Source organism: Lactuca sativa, chromosome 5, assembly GCF_002870075.4.
Source record: "Lactuca sativa cultivar Salinas chromosome 5, Lsat_Salinas_v11, whole genome shotgun sequence".
Lineage (NCBI taxonomy): Eukaryota > Viridiplantae > Streptophyta > Magnoliopsida > Asterales > Asteraceae > Lactuca > Lactuca sativa.
In genome coordinates, this window is record NC_056627.2 from 319,546,693 (window position 1) to 319,560,276 (window position 13,584).

The window sequence follows — 13,584 nt, forward strand, 5'->3', positions numbered from 1 at the left end:
CGGTCAATACTCGCGTGGTAACTGTTGTTATATGAAAATTCCGCTAACGGAAGATACGTATCCCAACTGCCACCGAAATCTAGGACACATGCCCGGAGAATGTCCTCAAGAGTCTGAATCGTCCTCTCGCTCTGTCCGTCCATCTGAGGGTGGAAAGCGGTGCTGAAATGGAGACGAGTACCCATCTCGTCATGAAACCGCTTCCAAAATCTGGAAGTAAAACGGACATCTCGGTCTGACACCACTGAAACAGGCACCCCATGCCGTGCCACCACCTCTCGTACATAAATGTCGGCTAGCTTTTCAGCCGATATGCTCTCCTGGGTCGGTATAAAATGAGCACTCTTCGTTAACCGATCCACTATAACCCAAATCGCGTCCACTCCTCGTGCGGTCCTGGGGATCTTAGTGATGAAATTCATGGTGATATCCTCCCATTTCCACACAGGAATGTCTAACGGCTGCATCTTGCCGTGGGGTCTCTGGTGCTCCGCCTTAACCTTCCTGCAGGTCAGGCATCTTTCTACATACCAGGCCACATCCCGCTTCATGCAGGGCCACCAATAATCGGGTCTAAGATCTCTATACATCTTTGTTGCCCCTAGATGGATGGAGAATCGAGATTTATGAGCCTCATCCATCAGCACTTGCCGTACCCCGCCTCAGTACGGCACCCAAACCCTCCCATGAAGGGTCAACAATCCTCGACTATCATAGTCAAAGGAAGCTACTCGGCCCACGATCCTCCCACACTTCTTCCTCTCCTCCTTGAGGCCCTTGGCATGCGCCTCCTTAATTTGCTCCAGCAACGGAGTAATCATTGTCATCCTCAAACAAATGTCTCTGATCGGGGCTACTGCTGCCTTGCGGCTCAGGGCGTCGGCCACTACGTTAGCCTTTCCTGGGTGATAAAGGATCTCACAGTCGTAATCCTTCAGCACATCTAACCATCGCCTCTGCCTCGTGTTCAGATTCGGCTGGTCCATGAGGTACCTCAAGCTCTTGTGATCCATGTAAATGGTACAACGGACCCCGTAGAGGTAATGACTCCAAATCTTGAGGGCAAACACCACTGCCCCCAACTCTAAATCATGCGTAGGATAATTAGCCTCGTGAGGCTTCAACTGTCTCGATGTGTAAGCTATCATACGACCTTGCTGCATCAACACTGCTCCCATACCTGCGATCGAAGCATCACAGTAGACTACTAAATCCTCTACTCCCTCTGGCGGGGTAAGAATCGGTGCCTCGCACAATTTCCTCCTGAGGGTCTCGAATGCTGCCTGCTGCTCAGGCCCCCAGCGAAACACCACCGACTTCTTAGTCAGTTGGGAGAGCGGTACAACTATCTTGGAGAAATCCTGGATGAATCTCCTGTAATACCCCGCTAAACCTAGGAAGCTCCTAATCTCAGATGGAGATCTCGGGACTTCCCACTGCATCACGGCCTCTATCTTGGCCGGATCTACCAAAATACCCTTCTAGTTGACGAGATGTCCAAGGAACTGCACCTCGCACAACCAGAACTCGCACTTGGAGAACTTGGTGAAAAGTCTCTCCCTCCTCAAAATCTATAGCACCTCTCTCAGGTGTTGCTCGTGCTGCTCTTGAGTCTTGGAATACACCAAGATATCATCTATGAATACTATCACAGACCGATCCAGCATTGGCCTGTACACGCGGTTCATGAAATCCATGAACATGGCTGGAGTGTTGGTGAGCCCAAACGGCATCACCACGAACTCATAACGAACATACCGGGTCCTGAAAGCAGTCTTTGGCACGTCCTCGCATCTGATGATACCCGGAGCGTAAATCGATCTTGGAAAACCAAGATGCTCCCTGCAGCTGATCAAACAAATCATCTATCCTCGGAAGTGGGTAACGGTTCTTCACTGTTACCTTATTCAGCTCCCGGTAATCTATACACATACGGTGTGACCCGTCCTTTTTCTTCACAAACAAAATCGGTGCACCCCAAGGCGAACTGCTCGGCCTAATAAAACCCTTATCTAGCAGCTCTTGCAGCTGCGTAGATAACTCCTGCATCTCTGGGGGAGCCAACCGATACGGTGCTTTGGTTATCGGAGCTGCACCAGGGATCAGGTCAATCCTAAACTCGACCTGCCTCTCGAGAGGTATTCCAGGAAATTCCTCTAGAAATACATTCGGGTAGTCTCGCACTACCGGAACATCATCAACTGTCGCCTTTCCCTTCTCCCGTGCATCTAAAACATAGGCAACATAACCGATGCAACCCTGCTGAAAATAACGCCTCGCTATCGCCGCTGAGCACAAAACTGGTCCGCGCTGTGGCCTCTCGCCCTTAATCACTAACTCTCCCCCACTGGGAGTGCGAACCCTCACTAACTGCAGCTCACAATCTATCACCGCCCTATTGGGGCTCAGCCAATTCATGCCTACTATAACCTTATTCCCTCGCAGGGGAATAGGGACCAAGTCCACCGGAAAGTGCTCATCGAATAACTGTAGATAACATCCTATGTGTACCATTGCAACCCTAACGGTCCTATCAGTTGCTATCTCAACCTCAAGTGGACAATCTAGCTCCCCTGGAGCTCTGCTAAACCTCTTGCTAAGCGCAAAAGAGACGAATGATCGGGTAGCCCCCGAATCAAACAATATTGTAGCTGATATGCCATTCACTGAGAACGACCCTATACAAAACATATAACCATAAGAAACAATCAATAATAAATGCTGAGGTACGGAGAAAAATACATAGCCGTCACCATGTCAGGAGTTGCTCACGCCTCCTCTGCTGTCAGCTGAAAAGCCCTACTCTTTGCCACTGGCGTCTCAGCTCGACCATGACGGCCATCTGTAATCCTCAAAGTAGTAGGAGCAGGTGCTGACACCTTCCCTGCAACAACTAAAATCGGACACTGGGACTTTCTATGTCCCCTCTGATTGCAATGGAAGCAAATCACATCTGATGCCGCAACGGCGGTAATAGTGGCTGTACAATCTATGCTCATATGCCCAGTCCGACTGCACTTGTAGCAGCCGACACTCCCTGCCTTGCACACCTCATCGTGCAATCTCCCACACTTGCCACACCGAGCGTGGCTCTGCTGACTCCTATCTCTGTGATCTGAACCCTTGGTCTTTTTGCCCGCACTCCCTGAACCAGGAGCCGCCTCCGGCTTCCTCTTTTTCTCCATATCAAGGTCAAACTCTCTCTCTCGAGCCTTAGCAATCATGTCATCCAGCGTTTTACAGCTGGACCGGCTCACAAACTGGCGGATATCACTCCGTAGCATCTCATGATAATGAGCCTTATTCTTTTCCTCATCAGTCGCGTACTGAGGAACAAGAAGAGCCCTCTCCCTGAACTTGGCGGTAATCTCCGCCACTGTCTCTGTAGTCTAGGTAAGATCCTGAAACTCTCTGGCTAACTGTTGCACCTCAATGACCGGTGCGAATTCAGCTCTGAACCTGGTAGTAAAATCAGTCCAGGTCATAGCATCCAAAGCTGCGTCATCTCCAATGGCATGACCAACCTCCTCCCACCAATCTTGTGCCCTGTCCTTCAGAAGACAGGACGCCAATCTGACCTTGTCCCCCTCGAGACATCTTCTAGTGCGGAAAGCGTTGGCTACATCTGCCAACCATCTAGTACTCGCTATGGGGTCCCGCGCCCCGTGATAATCCGGAGCCCCGCATGCCCGAAACTCCCTAAAAGTAAGCATGCGCGACCCCATCATGGCCGCCACCTCAGCACAGAAGGTGCTCAACCTTTCATCCATCAACTCTAAGATACCCTCCTTGACCGAACCAAAGATTACAGGAGTCTGCTTAAGTATGGTGCGAGTAATCTCTGAAGAGAGAAACTCCCTAGTCTGCTCATCCAACTGCCCGGCCTCCGGGCCTGGTCCTGATCCCCTTCCGGCACCTGAACTGCCGATTGCTGGTCTAGGGCGTATTACCACCATTCTGAAACACATAATAAACATCGGGAACACTGATATATCTCGAGGAATCACTACTACCACAAGTTTCCTGGTCTCATCTCAGCTTTCCTCGATTCGAGTACGGATCCTCTGCTTTCAGTAGTACGGGCCCATACTACCTTCCACATCTATCCGTACTTTCCTCAAGTACTGTCTCGACTCCACCAAGTCACTTCTACTACTACTGATCTCTGCTACTCTCATCCTAGGCTTGCCCTAGGGAAATCTCGGACTCCACCAACACACTCCCCGCCATCAGCTGCATAAGAAGTTCCTGCTTTCTTCCCCTATCTAGCTCGCGAATACAATTACATATTACTCAGACTAGATAATTTTTTGAATGAGAGACCCTTCCATACAACGGTTGGACTCAGACAAGAGCTGCGAAATAGGGATAGACCTAACCTTCTGAAATTATTTAGTCTTTGCAATATGTAACTTATCATATTCATTTACTAGTTAGTGAAAGACAACTAGAACTCCTAGGAGCACAAAGCAAGCATCATTCGGGCTAACTGGGGCCTTGCCCATTGCATCAGACCGAAGTCCGGAAAACTGACCGGGACCTTGTCCCATGCATCGGACCGAATTCCGGACTAACTGCATCGGACCGAAGTCCGGAACTAAATGAACATAGCATAAACATATATACTGCATACTGCATCGGACCGTGGCCCGGAACACATAACAAATAAATCCTGTCTGAGCCACGAAGGCATCGAACATACTAACCAGTACATCAGACCAAAGTCCGGAAAGTATTGCTAGCTAAACGGGCCAGCATTGTGACCTTAGACCCGTTCCTACTGGAAGGAAACTCACCTCATGATGCTGACTGCTGAACTCCTGAATAAGAAATCCCTGACTGCTGCTCCGGCTACTTCCCAGCTATCATGGGAATTAAAATACTAAATCAGAATAGGGATTCCTCTATGGGTAAAATGACCATTTTACCCCTACTATGGTGTGGGACACAAACATGGCCCAAATCCTTAATTCCTTCTAAGTCCATTTATGGCCCCACTATAGGCCCATTAATGGCCCAATTTGCTATTTTGGGCCTAAAACCCTGTTATTAGGCCTTACTCAAGACCAATATTGAATCCTTGGTCCTTAGCAACTAGAGTCTGATGGGCCATAAAGGCCCAAAGACCCTAAGTCTGAAACCCAGCCCACACCAAGGCCCAACACTCAAAGCCCAAACTGGCAGCGTACGCGGGGCGTACACCAAGGTACGCTGAGCATACCGGCTGCTGGCTTGTACGCGGCGCGTACATCCTTGTACGCCCAGCGTACAACTCTGTTAAGCCAACATCTCATTAAGTGCTTAATAATCCGATCCAGAAGCTACAAATCCAGATCCTAAGCTTATTCCATTATTTAAGTCATAAAGTTGCTTACTTGATGGCTTACAAGTCTCATAAAGGCTCAAACTTCCACAAATAACATTCTACTTCCATAAAACTAACTAGATCTCATGCATGCTTCCATATAAGCCACAAAGATCGAAAGTTTACTGCTATGGGGACTCTTGAGCTTCAAGGATAGCAATCCCATGCTCCAAAAACGAAGTTGCAATATAAAGGTCCTTCCTTTGGACCTAAAAGGTCCAAACTTCCAAAAACTCCTAGATCTAAACTTATAAGAGGAAAGTTGGAAGCTTTATACCTCTTTTGAATGCCAAATGAAGGAATCATCCCAGATCTATGAGCTCAAGGTGCTCAAGTTCTTCTTCTTCCACATCTCTTCTTCTCCTTCTTCACAAACATAAGCTCAAAGATCAAACACACACAAACAAGGAGCAAAGGGGACAAACTAGGATTTCTCTGGAGTGAATGATAAGTGAGGAGGCCAAATGGGAGGCTATAATGGGGTTTAAATACGCCTCAACCCCTAAAATTAGGGTTTGCCACCTGGTCGCGTACGTTGGGCGTACCATAAGGTACGCTGCGCGTACGCTCAGCCTCCCGCGCTTCATTTAATCAGTACGCCCAGCGTACAAGGGGGGGGGGGGTTACGCCCCGCGTACGACTTATGGGTTGCTTACACTTCGCCCCAAAAAGAGGTATACTCACAATAACAATTCAATTATAGCTCACTAAATAAGCTGAAGAATTAAATGAATTTATACCTCGGAAACGATCGTTACATCTATAGAGGATAAAACCAGTCCATGGGCTTTGGGTTATTGAAAACGACTAACGGAAATTTTGTGGGGTACAAGGACAAAGATAATTTAAATATCGTATTTGTAATACCACCTACAGACACATCATTTATTTAGTTTATGTATTTATTAGTTGTTTGTTAATTTTAATTGCATTTTATATTTGATAAAGCCAAAAGGTATACATTTTATAAAAGCAAAACTTATACATTATATAAAACCAAAACTTACGCTAAAAGAAAAACCACATGTTACACGTAAAAAAAATAATAAAAAAAACTAGGAAACTGTATTCCGAAACCATGGTCCGGAACCGTTCTCCAGAATTCTTGGAGCTCTCCAGAACAAGGTGTTCCGGAGAATGTGGTTATTTTTCAAAAAAAAAATTCATTTATGTCAAAAATATCATTTATAAGGGTTAGATTGCTCAATTTCCCTTACACATTATGTTAATTAAAATTTTTAAAACAAATTAATCAAATCATATATGATGATTTGGTATTATTTTATGAGTAATTCATATTAGAAGGTATTATCTTACCATGCAACCAAATTTTTTTGGACTTCAAATAATTGAATCCGAAAATCTATGGAATACTAACATGATTCCTCATAAAAGCTCAACAAATTTTCCTTATATTCTTTTCTTTTCTCTCAATGCCTCAAGGACATCATAACAAATAACAAATGACTGAATGAGTTATTCTTTTGAAATGATCGCACTGGAATTAAGAGATTTTTCCTACCATTTTGTAGTTTCATGTCTTTCATTTAAGTATCACTAACTAATTTCATTTAGATAGATCTTGCAAACTATAATTAGTTAAACTTAACTCTTTTATAAGAACCGATAATCACAACAACCCATAAAATTCCTATGTTCGTAACAATTGCAATTTAAGTATTAAATTAGCAATGTAGTTTGAGTTTTCCAATATCCCTTACTTTGTAAAGTTTCTATCTCGTATCAACATCTTCGTTAGTTCTATTACACCCAGTTTAACAATTAATTCTATAAGTGACAGTTTTCACACTTTGGGGCCAAAACCGTCTAACCGAAATCACAAGTATTTCAAAAAATGTAGATGAGATATATAGGCACATGACTAGTCTTTTGAATGGATTTCTTTTGTTGATTATGGAGTCTGATATGTAATTTGATCTCATTGGCCCTACTGAGACTTAACAATGAGGAAAGTAGGAGAGGTTAAAGGGGTTCCATCCCTTGCAAGGGCCACTGGCAGCGACCTAGGAATAAAATTCTAAAGGGGTCTGTACACTGGCGAATCTAGAATCAAAAACCATGTGGTTTCTTATGTAATTATAATGAAAAAATATGAGTAAAATATATTAGCACATGTAAATCCCCGTTCCGAATCACTACCCATTTGGGTGTCGGTGATGGTATGTGGATGATTCGGGCATTCAAAGTTAGTTTTGGAGTCAAGGGTATTTTAGTAAATTGCCAGCTCGATATTTTATGGAATTTGGATGTTTTTTCAGGATAGTGTAAGACAGGTATGAGTTGTTTAAAGCATAGAGTTTTTTTTTTTTTTTACCTTTTTCATGGATATAAGGATGGTTAGAATCGGAGTTATATCGAAGAAGTTATGGCCTTGGGAATGAATTAGAGTTTGAGGGTAGACCTTAGTACGTGGGGCGTACTGGTGTGATGGGCTCTACGTCGTGCATAACAAGGAGTACGCTTAGCGTATTGCGAAAGTAGGATAAGGGTGCGAGACCTCATACGATAGGCGTATATGGAGTACGCTGGGCGTACGAGGGAAAGGATGAAACCCTAATTTCTAGTGTTGTACCCTATATAAGCCTTATGTTAGTCCCTTTGGTTCATTTCTAAGCTAGCATCCATACCCTAAAACCCTAAATCGACCTTGTAGCCTCTTGGTGGTGTTCTTAAGTTATTGGAAGGCTTTGGTGCATATTTTGCCCTTGGGAAGGAAAGAAGAGAAGCTTGAAGTTGTTTGGCTTGGTGGAAAGGCTTTAGATCCAGAATCATCATCTTATGGGGAAGCTTTTTGAGGTATCAAGTTTGCATCTTGGCTTGTGTATGATTAGATATCTTCATGGCTAGTTTATTATGATTTTGGTCTTCTTTTTGGGTCTATGGATGAGTTTGGTTGTTTAAGGGCTGGTTCTTTCAGATTTGAGTTTGTTTTGGTATCCTTTAGCATAAAGGTGCAAGCTTTATGTGAAGAATGGTGTCATTCATGCATTAATTCAACCATCAAGTCCCTTTTTAAGCTTAAGAGCTTCATTTAATTATATATGGAGGTAAAGTTGGCAACTTTACGTGATAATCCAACTCAAGGAGGTCAGATATGTGTTTGGGAAGCTTTGTCTTAATGGATTAAGTGAAAATCAAGTTTGGGATGGATAGGGTGAGTACGTTGTGCATACAAGTAGGTACGTGCATTGTACAAGCCTCCAAGCGAGTACGCTGCACGTACGTGCTTGTACGCCCCGCGCACTCGGTCTATTAGACTATGAGTGTTGGGCTTCGGTTTGGGCTACCTTTTTGGGCTTGGTCGTTTGGGGCTTTGTTGGAGCAGCTGGGAATATGTGCATTGGATTAGAAAAGGTTAATGGGCTTTAGGGTAAGGCCCATGTAAGGGTTTGAGCCCAATTTGGAAAATTGGTCCATAAGTGGGCTTTAGATGATTATTGGTTTGTGGGCCTTTATGATGAGGATTTAGGGCCTTAGTCTTGGACCAAACTAAGTGTGGGGTAAAATGGTCTTTTTACCCCATATATGGATTATTGGATTCAGTTTGGAACCCAATTGTTAATTGGGTGTTAATTGTTTGATAGCGCGGGGATTCTAGCGGATCAGCAGTGAGAGATTTATTTGTGGGTTCAGCTGTCGAGGTGAGTCTTCTCACTATATCCATGGGTCGAAGGTACCAATTCTGGCCCATTATCTAAAAACAAAAAAATTATGGCATGATTTTTGGGACGTTACAAGTTGGTATCAGAGCCTTGGTTTGAGGGATTCAGACATACTATTGGGTGTGTCTGAACTCAAACTGAGGATTTGGTAAAGTTTTCTAAGGAAAAAGATTTTAAGAAAAGATTTTTCTAAGATAAGAAAAGGGTGTGGTGCATGCAATCAGCCGAGCTCAAGTAAGTTTTTCCAAAATACCCATACATGTTATTTGTTATACTTAAATCTATGAATCTGTGAATCGCATGCAATTTAGGGCTAAGGATCTGCTCGGTTTTTGCATGCTAGAATGATAGGAGAGATGTCTTTGTATGTCTATTGTAAGAGCTGATAGACTTGCATGCTAGTGATGATTAGTCAGCAATGGATTGGCCTAATATGTGATGTCTTGTAGCCTTGGGAGCATTAGATGTTATGATGGGATGGGAATAGTTATTGGTATTAGTAATTGCTAAGTGTATGCTTTTAAAATAATTGTATACGTTTAGCATCTTGTAGCCCTAGAATAACTGATTTGGCCTTATTTCCTGTTACTTGTATGGTTGTGGTTCTAGGGTAGAGTCTTTTATTCGACAGTCTATTTGATCCTGTTCTATGTATAATTTTCATGCATAAGGCAACCGACAATGAGGTTGGACACTCTCATTCATCCATGCATGAGATTTTGGATCTTGTAGTGTACTTTGGACTTAGGGTTTCGGTTTGTGCCTTATTGAGCCATGCACAGGCATCAAGTTGTGGACTTTATCAGTTAAGACGTTCCTTATGTTAAGATCTCTAAGTTGGTTGAAATGTATTTAAGCATTAAGAGCTTAATGACATGAATTATACATCTGATGAGTACGTTGGGCGTACCCTCCTGGTACGCACGGCGTAACGGGTTTAGCTCGTGTTCCCATTTGGTGAAGGTTTAGTATGCTGGTCAGTTTTGGCCATGGGCCATGGTTAGTTAGGCCCAGAGTAGGAAGGGTAAAAGGGTCTTTTACCCTTTGTAAGAGGGTTTATGATTTGGGATTTTATTTGTGGGTTATTACCCTAAATAGTGATTAGTGTTGGTTTGAATGTGTTCAATATGAGGATCCATTGTAGCAATAGCTTGTGTGTGGTTTTTTATCATCGGACTAAAGTAAGTCTTCTCACAGTGTTTGCCGGCTCGAAGTCACCAATGCCGACCCATTGATTTATGTTTACATGATGCTAGCTATCTGTGTGACTCTTGCATGTATTGTATGTGTTTTTATGTATACCAGGTTGGGACCGATGCTAGGTCGGGCCTGATGAATGTGGCGGGCGGGCCCCATCGCATGGCAGATCTATACCGGGTGGGGCCCATTTTATGTATAGTATGTGGTATTTTAGGGAACTCACTAAGCTCTGTGCTTATGGTTTAAGTTTAAGTTTATGGTACTTCCGGTTCGAAGGGGAAGGGTCCGACCTGATCGCAGCACATCCACCCGTGTCCATTATTTTATGATTGTGAGATTATACCCTGATAACTATTTTCACATTGACGTACTTATGATGGTTTGATATGAATATTTGATGGTTTTTGTGGAATTAAAAACGAAATTTTTACTTATGATTTTTAGGATGTTACAAGTTGGTATCATAGTCTAGGTTTGAGGGATTCAGACACACTCTTGGGTGTGTCTGAACTCAAACTGAGGACTTGGTAAGTTTTTCACAAAATAAATGATTTTCTAAAGAGATGTCTACTAGAAAGAAGGGGTGTGATGCATGAAATCGGTCGAGCTTAAGTAAGTGTTCTCAGAATACCCATGCATGTTTTTTGATTCGGTATGTGAGTATGTGAATAACATGCTAGAATGGGGCTAAGGGTCTGCTCAGATTTTTATTATAGGAGAGATGCCTCTGTATTCTTATTGTATGTGCCTATAGAACAACATGCTAGTTGGATCATAGATGATATGTTAGGATGACTTGTTAGGTAGTGCTCTGGTTAGAAATCAATGCTCGAATGCTGCTTGATTTGTGCTTTTAGGAACCACTACTAATACTAGTTAATTATCAAGTGAATATGTTACGGTACATGTTGCAGAAATTAGATAATTTTAGAAGGTTAGGTTTAACTCTATTGCACAACTCTTGTTTGAGTCCAGCCATTGTAGTGTGAGACCTTACAATCGAAGAATTATCTAGTGTCTGCTGCATGTAGTTATATTCATAATGTAGTTAGTGGGTATTAGTGGGGGTTTCTTCTTCAGTTGATGGAGGAGAGTGGCGGGAAGGGAATCCTAAGAGAACCTAGGAATCATGTTAGCATTAGCAGATGCATGGTTTAGTTGGATTGTTGAATGTTGGGATTTTGGGAGTCACTCAGGGGAATTAGGAAAACTCTTGAGGAAAGTACGGATAGGTGTGGTCGCGTGGAAGGTATTATTGGGCCTGTACTATTGGAAGCACATGATCCGTTCTCAATTCAAGGGAGTCACAAGGATACTAAGGGACCGCATGGTGTGAGATTCTTCGGGTGTTTTCTGATGGTTTGCATTGTTTATTTTCATTATGGTCGTCACTCGAGGTGGTTCAGGTCTCGGTGAGGGACCGGGTTTGGGCGCTAGAGTTGGACCCTTGGATGATCAGATGCGGGAGTTCGTTTCTAATGAGATTACCTACAACATTTTGGAGTAGAATCATGTGATATTTGGTTCGATCAAAGAGGGCATTATGGATTTAATGGATGGGCGTTTAGGCATGTTTTGTACTGAGATGGTGGCTTTGGTGGGTGTACGGTCTCTGCCTTTCGAGAGTTTTATGCATGTAGGGCTCCTAAGTTCTTTAGAATGAAGGACCCCATTTCTAGCAGACGGTGGTTGGTGGACATCGGGAATACCTTCCGGACTAGCTTCTACCCTGAGGGGTTGAAGGTCAGATTTGCATCCTGTTTTTTGAAAGATAGAGCCTGTGATTGGTGGGAGGAGGTAGACTATGTGTTGGGAGGCGAGGATGTTGAGACGGTGTCTTAGGATGATTTTGTTATGAGATTTATGGCTGAGTTTGCACCCGTGATTGAGGTTCAATAGCTGGCGAGGAAGTTTCAAGACCTTCGCCAGACTACCGAGACCGTGGCGGAGATCACCGCCATGTTACGTAAGAGGGCGTTTTTGGTTCCACAGTATGAGGCGGACGAGGAGAAAAAGAAGGCCTGGTACCATGATATGTTGAACGATGAGATACGAGAGTTTGTGAGTATGTCTTGCTGCAAGACATTAGATGACATGATAGCTCGGGCTCGCGAGCGGGAGATCGATTTGGAGACAGTGAGGAAGAGGAAGCAGGTTCAGGCTCCGATATTGAGGGCTCGGGGAAGAAGCCGAAGGTTGAAAATTTGAGATCGAGGGGCCATTAGGATCAGGGTCGGTGTGGCCAAATACATGAGGGAGCTTGTAGGGCGAGTGGTTCTGACTGCTTCAAGTGCGGTCAGACTGGTCACTTTAGCAAGTATTGTGTTGTCAGTATATAAACAAAAAAATAATATGGGGAAAATTGTGAGGACGACACCTCACCATTGCATGGTGAGTATCCATGCTTAATATCCATCAAATACCCATGTTAAACTCATTTATCCATGCATGTCCCTTCTCATTTCTCTCATCTCTCCGTATTCTTCTTATTCACAGCCAAAGCTCCCTTCCCTCACCACTCTCCATTCCGCACTTCTAACACTACAATCCTCCTCTCAAAGCCATCTAAGGTTCTCTCATTTTCATCCCTCAAAAATTCATAAACTAGGGTGTGTTCACCAAGGTTTTCTTTAAAGATCATCACTCATTTTAGTAAGCTACTTTTTAAGCTTTATGATTTACTTCATTTATGATAATCTTCACTCCTTAACATATCATTTCGTGATCCATGCCCTTAAATCCATCTTAAGTTCGAAAAACTCTACTCAAGAAGCTTCTAGGGCTGAGATCTCATCCACCCTTTATCAAAAACCGAAATCTCCAAAGCAAGGTGAGTTCATACCCCCTATTTTTTGGTTTTTACTATGTTTTAGGGGAGAATACAAGTTGTTTTGTGTAGATCTATGTGTGTATGCATGATTTTGTGTGTTTTTCATGATATATGTGTGATTATGTGTTATAAACTCCATGAACTTAAAGACATGTTAAAATATGATGATAATTATAGAACATAACATCTATTGCAAACTTATTATGTAAAGAAAGGTTTTTAAAATACTTCAAAGTTCCTTTAAACTAAGAAAATTACATAAAAGGGGCCAAAAATGACAAAATAATAGAAAAATGAGGTTATTATATGTAACTCGCGGTTTTAAGGGACCCAACAAGGATTATTTTTGATAAATATGATTCCTTGAGGCATTTGTGATTTTAAAAGGGTTAAAAGTGTAAAATTTCACAAATGGGCCTCATTTTTGGGCTTTCACGGTTTTGGGCCAAAAATTGTAAATTTTTGGACTTTTGTGGCTTAAGTGTCATTTTCTATAAAGTTGCGCC